This window comes from Ischnura elegans, chromosome X (genome assembly GCF_921293095.1).
Source record: "Ischnura elegans chromosome X, ioIscEleg1.1, whole genome shotgun sequence".
Classification (NCBI taxonomy): Eukaryota; Metazoa; Arthropoda; class Insecta; order Odonata; family Coenagrionidae; genus Ischnura; species Ischnura elegans.
This window is the reverse complement of record NC_060259.1, coordinates 77,675,450-77,697,920: the sequence shown is the minus strand read 5'-3', so window position 1 is coordinate 77,697,920 and position 22,471 is coordinate 77,675,450. Positions and strand designations below refer to the sequence as shown.

The 22,471-nt window shown below is 39.4% G+C and overlaps 1 protein-coding gene across 5 annotated transcripts in view; it reads left to right on the top strand.

The window, feature by feature from the left end:
- Positions 1-22,471, top strand: part of LOC124170921 (beta-1,3-galactosyltransferase 5-like) — a 460,441-nt gene that overhangs the window by 242,350 nt on the left and 195,620 nt on the right. Inside the window, exon 1 of one of the 5 annotated variants that reach the window (XM_046549977.1) lies at positions 3,093-3,198. The exons of 3 other annotated variants lie outside the window; for them this stretch is intronic. The gene's annotated coding sequence lies outside the window, so the exon portion shown is untranslated. Of the gene's footprint in view, positions 1-3,092; positions 3,203-22,471 lie in introns of those variants that run through there. One more of the 5 variants, XM_046549976.1, reaches the window with a different exon arrangement.

Below are 22,471 nucleotides of genomic sequence, written 5' to 3'. Positions count from 1 at the left end.
AAGCTCGCCGGGTGGGAAGCCAGCACTCTAGCCACCACACCAACCCGATCCAGTGGCGTAGCCAGGAGGGGCTAGGGGGGTCCGGAACCTCCCCGAAATATAAAAACACAATTATTGTCCTTCATAAATGAAAACAAAATGTGAAAAATCAGGAATGTACCAGATATTTCTTCAACAAATTAAGTTTTTTTCATTATGAAAAGTGTTAAAATTATTTTAAAACCCGTTGCTTAGTACCTTGCTTTTCATAAACATTCCTCCCTGGTTTTTGACCCCCCCCCCTCCCCCCCGAACGAAATTCCTGGCTACGCCACTGACCCCATCCCCGAAGTAGGGATTCGTCGAGCGTGTTGTGAGCAAGTTTTCGGACGAAGGGGTGAAAAAGGACTCTTCACGCTCGTCACTCTTCACTTAGATTCGCGGGAAGTATGTGGAGTACGGCAAATCGGAAACAATCGATAATTGAGCGTTGTAAACTACAAAGGAAAGTTGCGCGATTCGTCAAACTCTGCTACGAGCGTACATTTATACGAATTACAGTCCAGCCTTTACACGAATAGGGTGGTTTCCTATTTTTTTATTGCATGAATCCGAAGATTATTACTCCTGGAGTACGTATTTCACGCTTTTGCATTTTTTAATGACGATATCTATTTTTCGCGATGAAATGAAAAGTGAAAATTTTCAAGCACGCGAAAAGGCGACGGCTAAGTACGAATGCTGGGAAAAGCCCGTGTGACGTCTAGCTGCTGCTTTGTGAGGACACCTTGGTGCGAGGCTATGAGTGCCGCAACGATGCAGGCTGCTAGCAGGTAGCGCGAAGGAAAATTAGGCACTTTTAATAGGTGATTAATAAGAAATGTTTCCCTGAGCTCTGAGCCTCATGCATGCATTGGTAATCTCAGACAATGTAAAACTCCTACCCACTCGTATAGCATCTAAATACCTGTGAGGTCACGTGGAGTGGCATCGCATGTGCGCCAATCTGGCGTTTTTCAAATGAGGTTAAAATTTACCATTAACATTCGTCTGAACTGGGATTACTAAATCAAGTAATTTGTATATTTTGGTTACAATAATGGTGGCAATGCCTTTCGTTTTCTTGGATGAAGGAAACTACCCTATTTTGACCGCACCTTCGTGCATTAAGTCAGATTGCGCAATGGCATGTCCCGTGTAAAACGGCCTTAAAATCAGGGATGACAAGTGAAAAGAAACGAAAATTTTTCGTTTCGACCTGGATGGAAACGAAAATACGAGGCCTAGGTTTAGTTTCGTTCCCTGACGAAATTAAAACCAACAAGGCGTATGGTTGGCATCGCATGGGCGCCAATCTGTCCTTTTTCAAATGAGGTTCAAATTTACCATTAACATTCGTCTGAACTGGTATGTCGAAAACCAAATAATTTGTATATTATGAATACACTCATCGTGGGTAACGATGTTTCTTTCGTGTTCTTTGATGACGGAAACTAACCTATTACGCTGGGAGCTGCTAGAGACTTGTAGGATAGCTTGAACAATTAAGATACGATATATTACAAAGCCACGCGGAGAATATCATTTCGGAACCTCAGTATGTTTCTAGGTCCAACGGCAAAATTTAAATAACTGAGATATTTTACCCATAGGATAGGTGTAAGTATTCGTTTTCACCCGATCGATATTGGGATTCAATAAAAGATAGTTCGGACTCAATAGTCAACTATCTCCATCGTGAACTCTTTTATTTTAATATAAAATTTTTAAAGAATGGTGACCACAAGACCGCCCTCCCCTCCTAATATTTTCACCCCACCACGCGCCTATGAGGCAGGCTTGCGGGGTAATACGTAGATATGCCATAAGCTGTTCTTTAGAGATATTTTTCTGAAATTATATTCGTTGGAATTCGCTGGCCCCCGATCAATAAAGGACTTCAATGAATGATTGGTAGGACTCGGTGGTCAAATATCCTTTTTTATAATTTTAATTGGGTATTTTTTGACGACTGGTGCCCGAAACATCCCCTCCACGCGCCTATTGAGGCAGGCTTGCGGTGTAGTACGTAGATATGTCCTGAATTTTTTAATTCTTATTTTTTAAAATATTTTTTTATATTCCCAAACCACCTAATACAGCTCTCATAGGCCATTTCATATCGGGGTATTCAACAAATTTAACAATTAAACATACACGAACAACCATGCCGTGAATAGGGGAAACTTTTCCAGGCGGGACTCGAACCCGCAACCTCATGTAAATTTTATTGAATCTTTCAACGGCTGATTCCCGTAGCACCGCCCGCTATATACCTGTTAAGCTTGCGGGGTAAATATTTCCTTGCTTACAACAATACTGTGCAGCTAGGAATTAAGGCTGGGGGGGTTTAGGTGCAACTAATACCGGGGTGTCTGGGGGTATGGAATGCCCACTAGGATAACCAGTCGGTGCGAGATTATTAAACTGCGGAATTTTAAGATAAATGGTTCAAAATGGTGAATTTTACGGCTTCCTGAGGGATAAAATTCACTAACTCTTGCTTTACTTCGTGGTATTCCATTATTTTAAGTTTTCCTGAATGTACGCAATTTATTATACCACTTATTTTTTATCAGAGCGCGACCCGGGTTTCAATGAATTATCATCACCTTCAGGCGCATCATAATTTGCGTCTGAAGATGATGATAAGTCATTGAAACCCGGGTCGCTCTCTGATAAAAAATAAGTGGTATAAGTAATTGTGTATATCCAGGAAAACTTTCTGAGGGACATTTCATTAATCTTTTCACTATTCTATTAGTAATATCAATCCAATTATGTAAAATGGATTAAAATTAGACATTTATCTGAGCTCTGGGGATTTATCCCCCAAAACCCCCCACTTCGCGGCCCCACTGCACATGGATAGGTAACAGACCACCGCCCGAGCCCACCAGGAGAGGGCCCTAGGTGCAAGTCTGGACACAAGCCACTCTGCGGCACGCTGCATTCCTGCTTCATCCCCTCCCTCTTCCCCCCCCCCAACTCCTTTCACCCTCCCCTCCGCCTCTCCCCTCCGACAATTCCCTCCCGCTGTGCCGGCGGATGGAGCGCCAGTCAGTGCCGTTAGGTCGAGTGGTGAAGTGAGTACGTTTGTGGCAGCGGACCAGCGATCGCGCGCCCATCCTCGGCAGCTGTAGCGAGACGCCGGACACCAGGGATCCTATACATCGTCTCGTGAGTACGTCCAAGTTTTGCTCGGGCGCTTTCCGCTCATTGTTCGCTTTCGTCAGGGCGAGTGAACCTTGTGATCGGAATCGACTTGGTCAATGCCCTGCTCTGGCCACTGTGATCCTCCTGTATTTTTACCGAAACGATTTCGGATCGACGGGAAGTGTCGTTTTTTTCTCTCCGTGGAACGGATCGACACTCTTGAGTGAGGTTTTCCGGTGGCGTGCCAAGAAGTAGTGATGTAGCGTGTTCCGCGAGTCGGGAGCCGAGCGTATTGTTTTCGGGGCTGATGTCTCGGCCGCCCCACGTGTTCTTATGCCGGAGTGCATTCAGTGCCCTAACGTGCGATACGGGGGTGTAGCTAGCTACTCCTGACGTAGTATCCTCCTTCGCTTGAAAAAGTATGGTCTGTGGCGAGTGTAGTAGCGCAGTGGGTAGTGCGCCTGGCTTCTTACCGGATGTTCCTGGGTTCAAATCCCAGGAAAAATTCTTGATCTGCGGGGTGGCTCAGACAGGGAAAGGAACTGTCCTCCTTACGGTGAATGTGTGAAAACTCACCTACGGCTTAGTCTGGAGTGAATTCTACCCACTCTTACCCATACCAACCTCAAGATAGAGTCTCGGAATTACTGAGAGTATGGTGTTTATTTACGGGTTAGTGGGAAGTACCTGGTGTTTTGCGCGTAGATCAACTAACAGCCCCCTATGATCGGTGTTTTTAAAGTTATAGTGGTAGGTATCTATCATTATGGATGAATTCTAGGTATCGTATTTTTGTGGAAGTTTACCCTGATCCGAAGGGCCCATGGTGACTGTTGTTGACGGGAACGGTAGTGGAGAATTTGCTGTTTTCGCTCATTTCATTAGATTTTTGTTGAGATCATGGAAACTTTCAGACGCAGATTCTAAGGAAGTGAGGTGTTATTTTTAGTGAATTGTTGTAGGAACAAATTTCGTAGATGCATTGATGCCAGTAGGTGAGGCTAAGGTTCGATGCATGCGTTTGGAGCAGCTATCAGCTAATTGATTCAGAGCTGATTTTTACTTTGGACAACTCTGAATCAAGTTTTAAGAGTTTTGGTGTACTTCGAAGATTTTTGACCCCTTGGATGAGAAGTAAACATTATCAGATCGTTTATTTTCTGAATGATTTTCGTCTGCGCTGCACTAGAACTCATTCCAGTTTAAAGTCCGGAATCCGTGTCAACGCTAGTTTCATTTGGACTGATTTCTTGTTAATGGTATGCATCCGTTCAACTCTTTCTTGATTCGAAGTGTATCGTGCAACTTTCATTCGATGCCTTTTTGGAATTCGTTTTATGGTATGTTGCCTAGTTTAGTTTCCATAGGAGTAATCAATGAATGCACACTCATTTCAGTGGCTTTTTCATCACGACAGTAATATTTTTCACGTGCTGCCTAGTAAATATTTTCCGAAGTCTAAATTTTCTACTTTTTTTCCAAACTGAAGAACAATCATTTTTGCTCAGTTTTGGGAACCAATCGGGAGTTCATGGAAGTTGTTTCGATAGTTAGTGACTTGAGTGACAGTAGTCGAGAGAAAATGAAACGTAATTCTTCAAAGGCATTGTGGGGCAGAATTTGACAGCATTAGTGATTATAATTCGTGGGGCGATGTAATTGGAAAATCCATCGCTCAAGTCTCCACAATCTGAGGATCAATCTAAACTTGCTTAGCGAGGAAAAAAGTGCATCACTTCGAGAATCCAGGTCTAAATATTTCGCTTATTTCCGCTGTCTCACCGTCCATTCCGTTTTCTATACGAAGTCTCCTTGTTAATTTGTATCTATTTATGTCATTTCTGTGAATTTCCTGAATGTAATATTTACCAGATATCGCTCGCTCTATGAGAACATGTTTTGACGAAGATATCTTACCGATAATAGTCTCCAAAACCTATGGATTCTCGAAAAGGTTTTCCGTAAGTTAGATTTGTGGCTTCTATCTTTTTTTTATTGAGCTTGTGACATCTGTCATGTCATTGCGGTGTTAATCAGGCTTGTATTGTTCAAGCCCGATTAAAAGCGATCCCGCCAGTGTTTTCGGCGGACGTTGAGCGACAAGCGGTTGCGTAAACTGGAGTGATTTCTCCCCTCCCCATTAGTTTTGATCCCACCTCTTATTGTTAGCTCTAAATATAGCCCCGAAATTAGGCATTCATCTCGCCGCAGGGTCCCTGGCTCCGCGGTTCAAGGCAAGCCACTTGAATGAAAGGGTCCCTCCTCGGGCCGTTGGGAGATGTCGGAGAATCTATTATCATTTGGAGTGGATGCGTTTCTCATCGGGACCACAGTGTACGTTTTCCGGCGATCACGTTTCCGTGGTTCGTCATTGAGAAGTTGGTGCGAAGGCTTCCACGGTGTTCATCTACATCTACATAATACCCTGCGAGCCACCTCCGGGGTGTTTGGCAGGAGGTGATCAATCACCAGCATGCAGCATGCAATTGGACTCCCACATGCACACCACACGGTCCAAAAAGCGTCACGTATACTAATAAATTATACTACCTTATGCTGTTAGAAATAATAATAAAATTAAGAAACATGCATTAAGTTTTACATAGGTTAGTAGGCTACACTACAAGTCATGCAATCTATTTATGAGTTCTATCACTGCCGTTCTATCACTCTTATTGATCGTGGAAAAAAGGACATTCTGAACCTGTCTGTTCTACAATCTATCTCTCTTATTTTATTTATATAATCTGATCTTCCGTAGTATGTTGCCGTCCGTAAGATATGGTTAACTTCGTTAGAAGAGACACTGATCTTGAATTTATCGAAATGGTTTAGTCTAATTTTCAATTTACGGTCCTACATAGATCTACATCCCATGCGTAGTGATCGACAGTATCTTATTGGATTTCCCACCGTGTTCGTTGTTTTTAATGACAACAGATTCGCCTTCGCTTAAACTGTTGTCGTAAAAAAAACTACTCGGTGGGAAGCTCAGGAAGACGCTGTTCTTCATCCTCAAGACAGTTTAGCGACTTATAAAGACAACGATTCATGGGTGTACCCAGAATCAAAAATAGGGGGGGGGGCAAAACTAGCCGTGGTCGTTCAGGTTGTAACTTTTTTGCTCATAAAAGGTTAATGAAACCAACATTTTAAGGAAATTATGACAGCAATTTATTAGTTTATATAATTATTTGCTTGAAAAATAATGATTATTATTTTAGTCCCACGACTTATGCTAATATCATTTTTCTTCAAAAGAAACTTTGTTCATAACTTTTGTTTGGAATAAAATTTATTTTCGCTTCTAGGGGGGGGGCAGGTTCCCCGCCCTGCCCCCCGCTGGGTACGCCCATGCAAAGATTATTACATTGTTACTTATGCGATACCTTAAAAAAATCACTTCAAGGGCGAATATGTGGGTCTTCTTCTTCTTGATGCCATACACTATTTAATGCGTTGGCTGATCGGGCGTCGCTCTCTTGACCGTTGAAATTGCTCCTCAGTTTCTCTAGTTTCTGTCCAATCTGTGTTTTTTTGTGCCCATGAACATTTTCTTTTCCCTATCGGGAACTTTCCTTGAACTCTCCCTTCCAAGATCGGAGTAAGGATTTCGTACTTTTTCCTTTTTAGAATGTGTCCAAGATATGAGATTTTCCTCTTCTCAATTAACTTTCTTAGGGAGCGATCAATTCCTGCTCTTCGCAAGACCTCATTGTTCGAGACTCTCATGGAAAATATGTGAAATTATGTAAAAATCATTGGGTAAATATTTTTGAACCTCTTATCTTGGGGACCGGGTTGGTGTGGTGGCTACAGTGTTGTATTTCCAACCAGTGGACTCGGGTTCATATCCCGACGGTGGCAGAGAATTTCAAAGACTGCACGATCCCTGCTTGAGTGCTTTCATCTACATCTACATAATACCCCGCAAGCCGCCTAAAAGGCGTGTGGCAGGGGGTGTTAGGACACCAAGCCATGTACAGATAAAAATGAAGTTCTCTAACGAAGTTGGGACTAGCGTTTATTAAAGTCCTTCATGATTCGGAGAATAAACGAATTACCATAGCTTTGTGGAGGACAAGTCAAGCTTAGCATTCTGTCCGTTAACCCGTTATAACCCAATGTTGCTTCTAAGTAATATCAAACATGTGTCCATTTTCAGCTTTATTCAGGAAAGATTTAAACTATGTGCTCTTTTGCGCTGTGAAGTTTAATGGCGAAATATGTAGCTACCACAATAATAATTAATTATTAAAAAATTTCACATTTTTAATGTGAGAAATCTTGAAATTTAATTTCTCCCAGAATCAGCTCTGGGTTATAAAGAGTTAAGCCAAGTTCCCCTTGGCGCCTTTTGTTAAGAGCAGGCTAATTCCGACACCGGGTTTCTCTCCATCCTTCCTTCCATACCCGTCCCTTATGGCGCAAAAGATCTCCGGTCGCCTCCTTCAAATACCAAACGATGTTTCGCCGGAGCTAGGAGCGCTCACTACCCTTCTAGTTCTTTAAGAGGAAGTATTACTGCAACTCTTACGACGTTATTTTATATTTTTTGGAATTCATTAAAGCATTCTACCGATCACTTTAGATTTTCATGGAGTCTTTACCAAGTCTTCTGGTAGTATCCCCTCCCTTCATTAACTTCGCCTTCATTTCACAATATGGTCGACTCCCTTTCTTTCTATCTAGAAATTCAATAGACTTTCTTCATCTCCCTCGTTTACCCAACATTCTACCCTCTAACACTGTCTTCAACATCCCCTCCCCGCTAAGTATTCGCTATATCCAAACCTTCTGTCTCCTCCGTATCTCATCTAGAAGCCCTCTCTCCCTACTCACCATATCCAGCACTTCATCGTTCCTCATCCTCTACGTCCATATCACCTTCTCCAGTTTTACCCACACCTCGAAAGCCTCCAGTTTTTTCTCGTCCTCATCCCACGTAGCCGCACCGCTAAGCGCTGCTGCCTAGATCAGAATCTTTACTAGCCTTTTCTTCAAACTTCTTCATAACGACCCTCTCATCAACTCTTTCCAATTCAAGAACGCCACCTTTGTCAACGCCATTCTCTAAACGATGCCCACACTTTTACAAGGTAGTAATTTTTGAAGACTTACACTGTCATTTTTTTTAATTTTACGGCTTTTTGGGTTATTGTAAATGTGAAGAATATTTCTCGGGCTTCCGACCGTGTTAGGGTCTTCATTTCTGCCGACGTTTCAATCGAATACCTTTCCGTCTTTGTCAGGGCTAATTGATGATGAGTGATTATGTACCTTCGGTAAGCCCGTCTCCCGAGCAAACCGCATTAGTGAGCCCTGAGGAAGATGGAAAATACTTAGTTGAAACGTCGGTAGAAATATAGAGCCTAACCAGGTACAAATCCCGAGAAAGATTCATCTTAGCAGTTCGACGGGAAAACATCAAATCGTCATTATTGTCAATATTTACGCGTGCCTCAAAACTAAATTTCACCGCGAGGAAAGGAATTTGGATAAATTTTCAATTTTGATAATGGTCTACTACAGTCTACTACGAACCCTGAAATTTTTGAGGTGATGACGAATGTTGTAAACAAGAAACAAGTGAGTGAAAAAAGTTATTCGAGTGGGATTAATGTATCTTCTTAATCAGTCAAGCGGCCTAAGTCTGTCATCTCTTAGGGTTTACCACACTAAACCTGCACTTCTTCATCTAGCGTGACTCCAAAAGATTCACCACTCTTTAGTCCGTGGCTGTTACTTTAATCACTTGCAGAGAAGTCTTATAATAAACTGTGTACTGATATTACGCTAAAACACGTTGTTAATCCCGCATCCCATAGCGGGCAGTCCTCCGAGGGTATGACCCTGTGCTGTCAAAGCGAAAATATTGATTTGTTTTCTTATAGTTAATATTCAGCGTTATTTTGAGATAAAACCTTTTAAAAGAAATGCCTCAGATATATTTTGGCGCTTGAAGCCTGATGATGGGTTCTTTTGGTTGAAGTTGGTCACAAATTAAAAACACCTACTTTGGTGAAAATCATGAATATAGTTTTTAGCAATGATGTTTTACGAGTTTGAGAGCCAAAGTATTTAATTCGCGTTGAGGTTGTGCGATAGGGAGTGAGTTTTCATTAACAGCATGACGCTATAGAGTCGCGGAAGTAATTACCCAAGCTTTGGAATTTTAATGCGGCTTGTGTTCGCTCCTACAAGGCAGTTAGCAGTGATCGTATTTATACAGAACAAATAAGCTGCCAGCTAGATAAAAAACGGAAATGCCTTCGTAAAGTTTAGTTGTCTATGAAGGCTAACATCCAAGCAACCTTTACCCGTGGAATATTGGTATTTACTCTATTGCTATGTACTGCTGGGAACGAGTTTATAGACAATTTCTGGGGAAGAATTTTTTTATTGATGATGGTGACGATAGTGATTCACTGACTTTATTTCGCAATTTCAATTATCCATTATTTTTTAAGGGAAAAATGACATCTTAAATACTCGCTTCCACTCACCTATCTGTAGTGTTGATCTTTATATTTTGATCCTTAATTTAGATTCACTTATTATGGGCGATTCATTTGGAATGTTTGCATATTAAGGATAGTTCCCGGAATGTGACGTTAGCTCTACCACAAATGATCATCTTGGTCACTGATTTTTCAAGTCATAATTAAGTTTTTATAATAATAATATAGGACACTTATTGAACTCAAAGCGATTGCCATTGTAAGTAAGCCAATTAGTGTAAATATCAGCCTGTCATGCGTAATATGCTTTTCTTCCCACACATGGAATTTTGTTTCTCTTATGCTAGGTTTTGAATAGGGAAGCTGGGATGCACCGTTACGCAATATAAGCTTTGAGATTCGTTTTCGTTTTTTTCGCTGCTCGAGCTGGAACTTAAATTAGCTGTTTCAGTCAAAAATACCGTGTCTATCATTGTTTTATATTCAACCGTTGTATTTTTTACACTCGTTATTAAAGTTTTTGGCATGCATCTTTATGTATTATTTGGTTGAAAAATATCTTAAGCCACTAGTCGGGTTATAAATCATAGAAATATCGATGTGTAGCTTATTTCATGTTTTTTGTGGTAATTTGTCTCAACGATTTATGATTTGCAGCCCTAAGTCGATTTTAATAATTCTGGAAACAATCTTTGCTTACGTAAAAATGTCCATTTTTATTTCTTAGCACCTTTCCTCTCTGAATTACCATTGAATATTGACCTCCGGAACGGAGATAATATAAAATAAAAGTTATTTGAACACGTGTTACCGCTGTGAATACAAAAGTTGCGGGTATTATCGTGGATAACTGCTCTAGAGTGGTTGTTAATCGATTTGAATGAAAGCGTGCGATATATTATATCACCCCGACAGTGGAAGTTTTTTAGGATAATTTGGAATCCTGGATCAGTTGGATGGAATAGAATTTGGATAATAACGTGTGGGATGATGAGACACCCCGAAAATGAAAAGACATTGAAAGTAAAAACGCTGTAAAATGGTCTAGTGTGATCAAAAATGAATTATGATGAAAATTACATCTCAAGTAAACATATTTGAGTGGGATTGCTCGCTCAGATACGAAATGGTAATCGAATAATGGAATTCGGAAGATGGAAGGGAAATATAAGTCACGAGGAGAAGTTAATATCCACATTCATGTTTAAATTCAAGTTCAAAATAGATAAACGCTGATGTTGTCCGTTTTTCATGAGTTGGAACGAATCTCTCACAAGGGTTACAGCCACAAGGTTTCGGAAATCTTTGATTTATCGTCGCGAATTGCTCCTGAAGTAGTCGACAGATTGAGAAACGAAAAAAGAAACGTAGCTCTTCAAATTTTAAAACTCTTTTACGATCAGCGATAAAATGAAATCTGTGAGCAAGTCAATTACAGTACTGAAGAAAGATTAAGTGCATTCCTGGCGGATGAACTGAGTGAGCACTTACAGTACTGTTTATTTCACTGTAATTGCGTGTGAGACTGCTCTTAATTCCCTGGAATGAAAGTACTCACCATCTTATTTAAATAAGGCATTGCAGTGTTTCCACTGAGTTTTACTACTACACAACGCGTTTCGTCGTCACAAACGACATTATCAAGTGTGACGTATCAATGTGTATCTGTGTGTGATGACTGTGTATCAATGTCTTTTGTGACGACGAAACGCGTTGTGTAGTAATAAAACTCAGTGGAAATATTGCAATGTCTTATTTTAATAATATTAAGAACTTCCACCATATCGTGCCCAACATCATACAAGATATATAATATCGTTAATACACTGTTAGTGGGACCACTGATATAGTATACGCCACGGGTGTTGTATTCAAATAGATCCCCGTTCGATTCTCATTTTTTACCAGGAGTCCAGCGTGAGGGGTCACGTGATTGGGCTCAAATAAAGTCCAAGGTAGCAGTGGTGATCTCATCTTCCCTCGTATCGGCTGGACCTCAAATATTGGTGTCCTCTCATCGATGTCGTCAGTTGGGAATCTTCATTTCTCGCGATCGGTCGATTCCTCCGTCTCGGAAGTGCATACATCGCTTAAGGAGGTAGTCTTCCACCGGAAGTGTTTTGCTATCAATCAACTGGTGAGTTCTCATTTGTTTTTTTTAATTTCCTCGCTTCCGTCTTAATGAAATGTTTAGTTGGTAGCCATATTGTGGCCGACTAGTTTTCAACATCATTACGAAGTATTATTATTAAGTGTTGTTGTAACGACGAAACGCGTTGTGTAATAACAAAACTCAGTGGAAATATTGCAATGTCTTATTTTAATAATAATAAGAACTTCCACCATATCGTGCCCAACATCATACAAGATATCATTACGAAGATTGGTTTGGCGATGGTGTCCGCTCTGTTCTCTTCTCAGCTTAAATTATTTTACTTATATTATTATATATACATATTTATTCACTTTTATATCATAAATAAATCTCTATAGTCTCGGGATCAACTTTGTGGAAGTTCATTTCAATAATTAAAACGAACAAACTTTGTATTTATCCACCAATTTACTTTCGTGGTACTACTAGTTTCGACGCAGCGGAGTCGTCCTCAGGTACTGTTCCACGAAAATAAATTGGTGGATTAATACATAGTTTATTCGTTATAATTGTTTTAAATGAGACAAAACTTTTCCTCAGCTCCTCATTCGTGACCTTTCTTTGCCTGTCTTCGCATCCACTTGTTCTCCGACGAATTTTATCAGGCCATCTCGCCTCGTGGTGTGGTCGACTATGTTGTTCCTTCTTCTCCTTATGGTATTAGGATAGTCCTCTTTACTTCAACTATTCTCAGCACTTATTATTTACTCGGTCGATCCATTTCATCTTCATCACGCTTTGGTAGCAACACATTTTGAGTGCTTCCTTCAACCCCAGCTGCTCCGTCTGCGTCCATGGCAACGGCCTGTTACTCCGCCAATTCGTCGCCATCGATTGAAAATTCAGTTCTAAGAAATAGGTAGTGCGAAGTTTAGATTAAGCATCGATTGTGCTTCTTATTGCTGAGTGTATTCTGGGAGAATCACGACCTAATGTTCAGTAGACTCGGCGCTGCGGCGTGAAGTATTTTTCGGGGCCTGCGGTATGCCTTTCTGTACTTTTTCAGCTTCAGTTAGCAGCCACGGGGCTGGTTTTTTTTAGCAACTTGCCATTCTTCCCTGTTCTTCGCCATCCTCTTCAGCTGGAAAATTGGGTGTGTAGTGACCGAGGGAATTGGGAATTATTCGTGAATATTTTTATTCCCTGGAATTATGCTTTGAATTATTCATGAATTTTTGCTCCCATCTTGAATTTGACAATATTTTCATGGTCCCGACTGCATATTAGTTATTATCATTTCTGTACTGGACACTACTATTTTAACTAGTTCTGATTCCTATTCATCCAAAACCTTCTTCTATTTTTCAAGTATGCTATCCCAGTAACTCTTTGCTTTGCTTCCTACCTAATTGATGGTGCATGGAGCTATGGCCTATTTTGCGTTCCAATTTGCTATTTTATGACATCTGTCTTGCGTGGAGTTGCTTATTCACTCAACAGCTGAATACCTTTTCGGCATTCATTTTTTTGGAATTGTGAGACTGATAACATAATCGCGGAAAGACAATGGCTATGGGATTAAGAGGCCGCTTGAAATGTCTTTAAGATTGATCTAATCATCGTAGGTGTTGACAATAATTTCCTATTGCCCGATAGACTTGTTAATTTCTCGTATTTCAAATATCAGACGAAAGCATTATTGAATGTGGACATTTCCGAAACATTAATTGCTTTGATAGCATCATCAAACTTACATCTGTAGTCGACATTCTCATCATCTAGGATATTATTCATCCCCTTGAAGCATTTTTCCCCTCGATCAGCCTCCATGAACTATTCAACATCTACGTCTATATACCTACTATATTCCGCGGACCGCCTTATTAAATGTGTGCTGGGGGTTGTTGGGACGTCGCCTAAGGCCTGAAAAAGATATAAGGCATAATTTTGGGTTGTGGGCTTGAACATGGGCTCTGTGAAGTGGACCTGATGTTTCAAGGTAGTCCTTCATTTTCCGTGAAAAAAAATTCTTCCCTACGTTCGAAAATATATTTATTTCTGTTTTTTTTTCATAAATCTGTTGGGCCTGGAATATAGTGCGGCTTCAAAAGGATATACTTTATGTCACACTGACAGACGTCCATTCTCAGATGGTTAATTAACACTTCGCAGCAAAATTTTTGAAAAGTTTTCGTTTATCCTTTTTAGCGTATATCGCTTTATTTGGGGATACTGAAGGATGTGCTAGTAGTTCAATATTTCTACTCCTTAGTATTTCGTTCGAGCACCATTTTATTTTTATTTATTAACGAACTTGACAAATCGTGCGTGCTGGCAACTAATGTATGACTTCTTGATTTCAATACCATACGTTATTAGTCAACAATCACCGTTATTTTAAACCAGAGACTTGGGTCTTCATTCTCAAATGAATTAGAACGTGAAAAATACTGATTTGAATTATTGTATGTCTTTTGGATTTTTAAGAAACCAATATATTCAATTTATAGGTAACTTCGAATGTCACATTAAAGCAATCTAGGGGCAATCATCTTGAACTGCTGCCATTGCCATAAGGAGTATTAAATTCGCAATATTTCTATATCCGCCGATGTAAAAAAATCATGAACGTATGATAAAAGGTAGTATAGTCACTTTCAGCGCGTTTATTCATAACATAAAAATCTAATATTTTTTGTTACGCAGAGGAATCTGAACCTAGCCGGAAGCCTCGAAGTCTCTAACACATCCCTTAACATTCCTCCCATCTTTATTGCATATTTTATTCACACCAAATTTACTGACACTTTGCATCATTTTCTCGTCTCGTGCATGTCTCATAAATCAGCGTACTCTCTTCGAAGTGTGGGCCACACATATGAAATTCCAACTGGATATGCACTTAACATTGTTGTTGTCATAACATTTAAAAATGTAACATAAACGATCAGCCATACCCAGGATGGGGGAATATACCCAGGCGGGACTCGAACCCGCGACATACCGTTAAGCAGGCGAGGACTTTTCCCTGCCGCCACCAAAATCGGCAAATTGTATGAGGAGAGTAAGGTAGCCTAGTGGGTATAGCGCTTGTTTGGCGATCCATGGTGTCGTATTCGTCGAGTTAAAATCCTCGAAGTGCTAGGCGACTTAGGGAAAGGAATTGCCCCCCCCTCGGGGCTAACCCTGAATGTGAGTAATTCACACGCCTGTGGCTTAGTCCGGGGTGATCTCTACCATCACCTATCCATAACAACCTTCGTCTGAATCCCTGAGTGAGTATGTTTTCTTCCATTCTCGATTCAAAATCCATTTATATTGACGTAAATATTTACGTTTCATAAAACAAACTTGAAATATGATGTTCCTGTATCAATCTAACCACTCGGGCGCGAATATTTTTTTCCTGTTCTTTAAACAGCGGGCGTCCTATCACTCCCCACCACACGCCTCTTGTGGTGTCTTGCGCGGTAGTTTGTACACGTAGATGTTTATCTCGCTTCTGGGATCAGCTGTTTAAAGGGTCTTATACCGTGCCGGTCCAAGTTGCGCACGTTCCATCGTCTTGAAGCCCACCTCATTACGTATTCGTTTCCTCTCAACGACGGCATTGACTCAGGGAGATGATGTCTACCGTCGGGGAAAACCCACTTTGAAGGACGAATGAATCTCTGACATGAAGTCGATCATCGTATGCTTTATGTGCGAGGAATATTCGTGGTAGTTGGGCGATATGATGCTTTATGCGTATCGAGTGCGTATTTTGCTGGTAAGCTAACACCACCTTATTAAGCGATGACGTAGCTGATAGTAGAAAGCTCTCCATTTCATGTTATTATCCATGTGGAGATAAATAAACTCCCATCTAACCTATGGTTGTTCATTTTTCATTTCCTGCATCAATAAGTCGTTAGATTAAGTTGAAAATTCGTTACGATAGATCTCTTAGAAAAACTGAGATGGGAATCTCTGTCAGACCGTAGACTAAAATATAGACTAAACCTATTAGATAAATTCAAGAGCAGTGTATTTTCTGACGAAGTAAGGCATATCTTACGAGCACCAACTTACTACGGTTAATCGGATCGTACAAATAAAATAAGAGAGATTGACTGTAGAACAGATAGAGTCATAATGTCTTTTTTCCACGATCAGTAAGAGATTATAACGCAGCGTTAGAACTCTCAAGTAGATTAAATGACTTGTGTTGTATCCTACTAACTTATGTATACCTAAATGCATGTTTCTGAATTTTCTTATTATTTCTAACAGTATGTTTTGTTTGTTCTAGCTTTATTGGCAGTTTACTACCTTAATGAATAGATCGCAAGTTTTGCTTTTACATGAATGTGGTAGTGTAATTTGTTAGTGTGCGTAGTGTTTTTCGGGCCGTGTGGTGTGCATGTGGGAATGCAGTTGCATGCTCGTGATAGATTACCCCCAGCAAAACACCGTGGAGGTGGCTCGTAGGGTATTATGTAAGTGTCATCCAAAGCTCAAGTCTAAGTTTATGATTTGTTATTGGCATAATTCTTCGTACATAAAGTTGCATTAGGTAGGTATAGTTTTGTGTGAAATAATTTTATAGGGTCTTCTCAAGTATAGGTTTATATTTTTGAATTGAAATAGTTGGTATTAAATAATTAACTACGGCTAATTATCTATTTTTTTAATGCTTTAAACTTTGCTGCATGGGCTTTTCCACCTCAAGGCAACAAACCCAATGGTCTCAGGTCAACGAAAATTTGTATAATTATCGTTTGTACCTCATTATGAGCACTTTAAGGCTGCTTGAAAACATTTTGCGTCATTTCACACAAGTTCTGTTGGCTTTATTAGCAAAAGCATTTTATGTGTGACACTGATTTTCTCCCAATTTCAGGCACTTGGTCAATAAAATGATTCAGAAAGCATTTATTTGTCCCGAAGTGTTGTCATTCTAAAGATCGAGAGCATTGGTTCATCTATCTACATCTACATAATACCCTGCGAGCCACCTCTAGGGTGTTTGGCAGGGGGTGATCAATCACCAGCATGCAGCATGCATTTGGACTCCCACATGCACACCACATCGTCCAAGAAACGTCCCGTATACTAAAAAACTATACTACTATATGCTGTTAGAAATAATAATTGAATTAAGAAACATGCATTAATTTTTACATATGTCAGTAGGCTACACTACAAGTCATGCAATCTATTTACGAGTTCTATTGCTGCCGTTATAATCTCTTATTGATCGTGGAAAAAATGACATTCGGAATCTGTCTGTTCTACAATCTATCTCTCTTATTTTATTTATATGATCTGATCTTCCGTAGTATGTTGGCGTCCGTAAGATATGGTTAACTTTGTCAGAAAAGACACTGCTCTTGAATTTATCTAAAAGGTTTAGTCTATTTTTCAATCTTTCAATCTATTTTTCAATCTCAACAGAACAGTATGGAAAATATGAAATGCAATAATAATCCGCCAGTATTCACAATGGTTGCTTTACTCACACCAAAAAAGAATAGAAATATTTTGTGGAAATAATTTGATACATCGAACGGAAAGATAAGTTACGGCAAAAAACATTCTTTCTCATTCACCCTTATCCAAAAATAATTTCAAATTATAAAAAAATGCGATAGTTGCTGCCCACTTTTCGTGAGTTGGTGACGTCATTGGAGTTTAAGGTCATCAACTAGTTCGGAGAGACCCGCTCCTTGATGGAAAGAATCGCTCTCAAGAGTGTAAACAACAGCCAATTAAGAGAGGCCGATGCGAGAAGGAAAGGATTGGCGGAGGATCGTTTACTCCTGGAGGAATGGTTTGTGACGTCATCAACTCATCTGAGAGAGGGTAAATTTTTGCCTAAAATATCTCGAAGTATAGAAGACGGGTCGAAATACAAAGAAATTCGGGCCGCTTTATTTTCACACTCTACCACCATTGAAAATAATTTAGAAATTGGTCAGCGAGACCATTGGGCGAACATTTCTCCTGTCTCCTCCCCGCACTCATTATATCTTGCGTTAGCTGCACCACCAGTACCTGCCACACGCCTTTGAGGTGACCGGAAAGATTTTTATGTGCAAATCCTTCTTTCGGGTGATTCAGTCCCCATTATCGGCCGGAATCGTTCGTCACAATGGCGCAGTGGCTGGGACCGTGCGCCTGTCACCCATCGGAGCGTGACAATGAGTCACGCACGGCCACGGCTCGTGTTGTCCACGAGAGTGTTTGTGGAACGAAGCTCTTCGTGAATCCTAATACGATTGTGGAAAAAAAGTGCGAACAGTTTTGAAACTATTTGCCTGAAAATCGAAAATTAGTAGTTTTTTTAAATACACCCTCCCGTAATGATTCAATCCGAAGATGGGTTTTGATTGTTGACATGTTGAAGACGAACATTTTGTAATTTGACGTTATTTTAAATCGCAGTTATTATGGTTTTAATCCTTCTATTTAAAAATTTTCTATTATTTATTTTGAATGTGCGGCTGAAGTTACCATTTTGTCGACTTCACGGTGGTAGTCGTCTTTAAAATATTTATTTATGAAGATATTCTACCGGTTAAGGTAGATTTCCATGGAGTACCTAAGAAGCATTTTGGCAGCCTCGCCATCCTTCATGGGCTTCCCTCTTTTCACAATAAATCCTACTTCCTTTCATTCTATCTAAAAATCCTATTGTCTTCTCTCTTCTCAATAGTTTACCCAAAATTCTACCCTGTAACACTGTTTACAACATCCCCTCCTCGCTTAGTACTCGCTCCATCCATGCCTTCTCTCTCGACCATATCTCATCAAGAACCTTCCTCTCCTCACCCACCATGTCCAACACTTATTCGTTTCACGGTTCAGGGGAATTTTTTTCTCATGGCAATTCATGTATATTTCACCGCCGTTAGCGCATTAGGCTTTGAAATATTACACATGGCTTTATTTGTTTCTTGCTTTCATGAGAGAGATTCCTCCAGCGTTTTTTCAGTATGTCTTTCGTGAATTTATACCTCAATGACTCTCACTTATTTTCTTATCTTTTATCGTGCATGCGATCATGTAGATGCATTTAATTAAGTAAGTTTTTTAGATGATTTCTTCCTCATATTGGTGTGGTGACTATTTTTTCGGCACCATAAACCTTGATTTTCTGTTTTTATTGTAAAAAGATAGTTGCAGTATTCTTGTTCTGACCTAACCATTGCCCAATATTACTTTTTGCGCTTTTTTTTCCTTGATCTGTGGTAATAACATAATGTTATCCCCACCAAGTTCGCCCTTTAAATGCAAATGATACGGCGTTTAGTATTTTGAATACGAGGATAATAGCTACTGTATGATTGTATTACAAACTCGCCGTGCCTTAACTCTTACGTTCTTCATAAATTTTGAAATATTTGACGTAGAAAATTCAGCATGGATTACGCAATCTCCGCTCATTCCAATTAGGAATACGCAATTTTTCTTCCGTTCGTGTGATAGTGCCGGCGAATTTTATTTTTTACACTAACTGTTTTTATTAAGAATTCATCGCTATAAAGATATCTTAAACAATTGAAAACTATTCTTTCGAACGTTTCGGCGGTGTTTTTCCTAGAGGTCATATTTGGGCTCCAGGTCTTCTTTCCGCGTGCGTTCACTTCATTTGGCAACAAGGTTGACCAGAAGACAGCTGCAGGTATTCTAGTGCGATTACCTTCAACCTTTTGATGAAGACCTAATCATAGCTACCAAAGGTTTTTCCCTTCTTTCATTTGGTTCGCTGTTAATTATTTGCCTTGGTATGATAGTTCTAAACTCTTGAAATGGCGATAGCAACACTATTTTGGCTAATGATAAATGATAATAATGAAAGACACTTTGTTTCCTCCACAAGTTTATACAAATTTCTATTTTATTACCGATTTCGGCTGTTAAACCATTGTCAAATACACTGTGTGTTTGATATTGGTGTAACAGCCGAAACCTGTAATTAAATAAAAATTTCTATAAACTTGTGGAAGAAACAAAGTGTCTTTAATTATTAATATGGAGTCCTTCCACCACTTCCTTCAAGTTTCGATTTAATTACCTATGAATAAGATGAGAATTTTATTCTGGTGTCAAGTGACGGATCTTCCGTGGTTCGCGGGATATTAAAAAGATGATAAAGTATTTTTTCGTACGTTTTATTAAGAAAAATTCTTACAGTTCAAAATATTTTTCTTCTGTTTAGGATTTTTTTAGTTCAAGAAGGGTTATAAAATACATGCGAAGCGAAAACTACTTGTAGTAATAATAATAATAAAAATAATAATAATTTATTTACTCCTACATTTTGTTTTTACATCTGAATACAAAAATTACAAAGAGAAGATGATTTAGGTGGTCTCCAAGGTCTTAGAACCAGAATTGAGCCACCATCAAATAACAAAAATGTATGCCAAAAAATGTAATAAAGCAGTAAATATTACATATGTGTTTCAAATTAAGAACATCAAAATAAATTTTCAATCATTTCTTGCGAGAAAAGCCAGTCTTTGGCAAGTCTTGAAATTACATTTGAAGATTTATTTTTGAAAATTCTAGTGGGCAGTATATGGAATAACTTACGCCCATGTAAAGAAAACAGCGTTTATATAATGTTAACTTAGGTCTGTTTGCTACCACATATAACTCACTCCTTCAATTATATTTATCACATCCACTCGGCATATTTCCACTTCTGGCAAAAAACAATTTAAGCACTTTGATTACATACAAATGCCTTAGTGGAAACAATTTTAGGGCCACAAACTATGGAAATGAGTGCTCATAATAATTTATCGCGGAACTCGGACTCATCTCTTCAGAACAATCCACTTTTACCGGAATTGAATGTTAATACGAATCTCCTTCATTCCAATCTAATTTTATAGTTTAATGCGCTTGGTTCGAGAAACTAAGTTTATGTCATTTCCATGAAAATTTCATATTACGCTCTTTCAATCGTAACATATCTATCGTCAACCGACTCTTCATGCTGTTTTCTTGAAATTTCATTTGAAACTCCGATTACTTAACATCTCAAGACCCACGAGCCTCTGAACAGTTTAATTTATGTTTCAGGTTACATTCATTGTCAGGGTGGATGGAAATAATTACTTAACAATGAAATTTGAAAGAAATATTTTTAACAAATATTTTACAGAATGGTACGCATATGTGAGCTATAGGATTATACGACAATAACTACGCACTTCGATAAGGAGTGAAAGTTATTTGATTTTGTGGTTCATTACCTTTCGCTTGATACAAAAAACTTGAAAATTGGTGGGGAAATGATAGAAATATTAAACTTACCAGAAATGTTGTTTCAATGCACACTCATCTTTCTTCCCGTCGTGTCATCCATCTTGTTTCACGAACAAACACAAAACATTTGTTATTTTTCAGGGCTGTCGACTAATAAAAAATATTCGGGGTGCCCATACTGGGGACTTGCCCCGGGAAATGTTATAAATATGTAATGAGTTTTAAAGATTTCAAGCCTTTTAGAAGAGTCATATTCTCAACATTTTTAACACCGAAAATTGACATGCCTGGCACCAGTGGCGCAGCGAGGGGGGTTTTGGGGGATAACCCCCCCCCCCCCCCCAGAGCTCAGAGAAATTTTTAAGTTTTATCCACTTTACTCAATTGGATTTATATTATTTATAGAATAGTGTTTGGATTAAAAAAGCATCCCCCAGAAAGCCGTAAAACTCACCACTATGAACCATTTATCCTAAAATTGTTCTGGGGGAAGGCTCCCGCACCTCTTGCTTACCCTGGCGGGTCATACCCCCAGTATCAGTTGCGCCTAAAAACCCCCTAGCCTTAATTCCTGGCTGCGCCCCTGCCTGACAGATATTTTCCTCCCCCGTATAACGAATTTTTTAGTGGGCTCGGGCCACCTCAGGCCCTATTGAGCAGCGCCACTTGCTATTTGGTGGCAGGATAGTGCACTACAAGGCATTAAGAAGTACAGCGGAGGGTTTAAACGACAATAACTCACACTTGCAAGATTACAAAAATATAAATGTGGAGGTACACTTGTGTGCACCTTGGATCTAAAGAGGTTTTACGGGTACTTTGGTCGATACAGGTTGTAGGATACGGAAAATGAATGAATGAAGACATAAAACCTTCGTAAAAAAATTTATTATATTTATTTCAGTTTCTCCAGCTAAATGACTCAATAACAGGAAAAATCTGAAGACTATCACGTAAGAAAAATAAAGAGTTTGCGCAGACTCATTTACAACATGGCCTTAAACACTTCAAATTCTGTGACCTTTGACCAAATATATCCATTTCTCTGGAATATCTGTTGCATTTGTTGCACATCCTCTTAAGAGTTGAGTTTTTCACCAAATTTAGTGCTGCGCCCTTACCTAAAAACAGTCTGTCGTTTCTACAGCACATTTAGGGAACATAGAATTCAATCATATCAATCAATTGTGAGTTAGTCACACTATAAAAACTGTCACATGATTTATACACCTTCTCTCTTCCAGTCTCTGCATGCCATATAATTGCAATTACGTGTGTGTTGGCTAATTAGTTTAAAATTATCTTCTATAGGATAAGTCCCATACTCTCTCATGGACAGTCCTCTGAGATATTGTTTATGCACTTAATAGATCACTTCAATATATATCATTTACAGTAAGGGAACCAAATTGCATTGTAATATTCCAACCTGCTCCTCACAAGAGCTAAGAATTGTACAATCAGGGGTTTTATTGTGTTG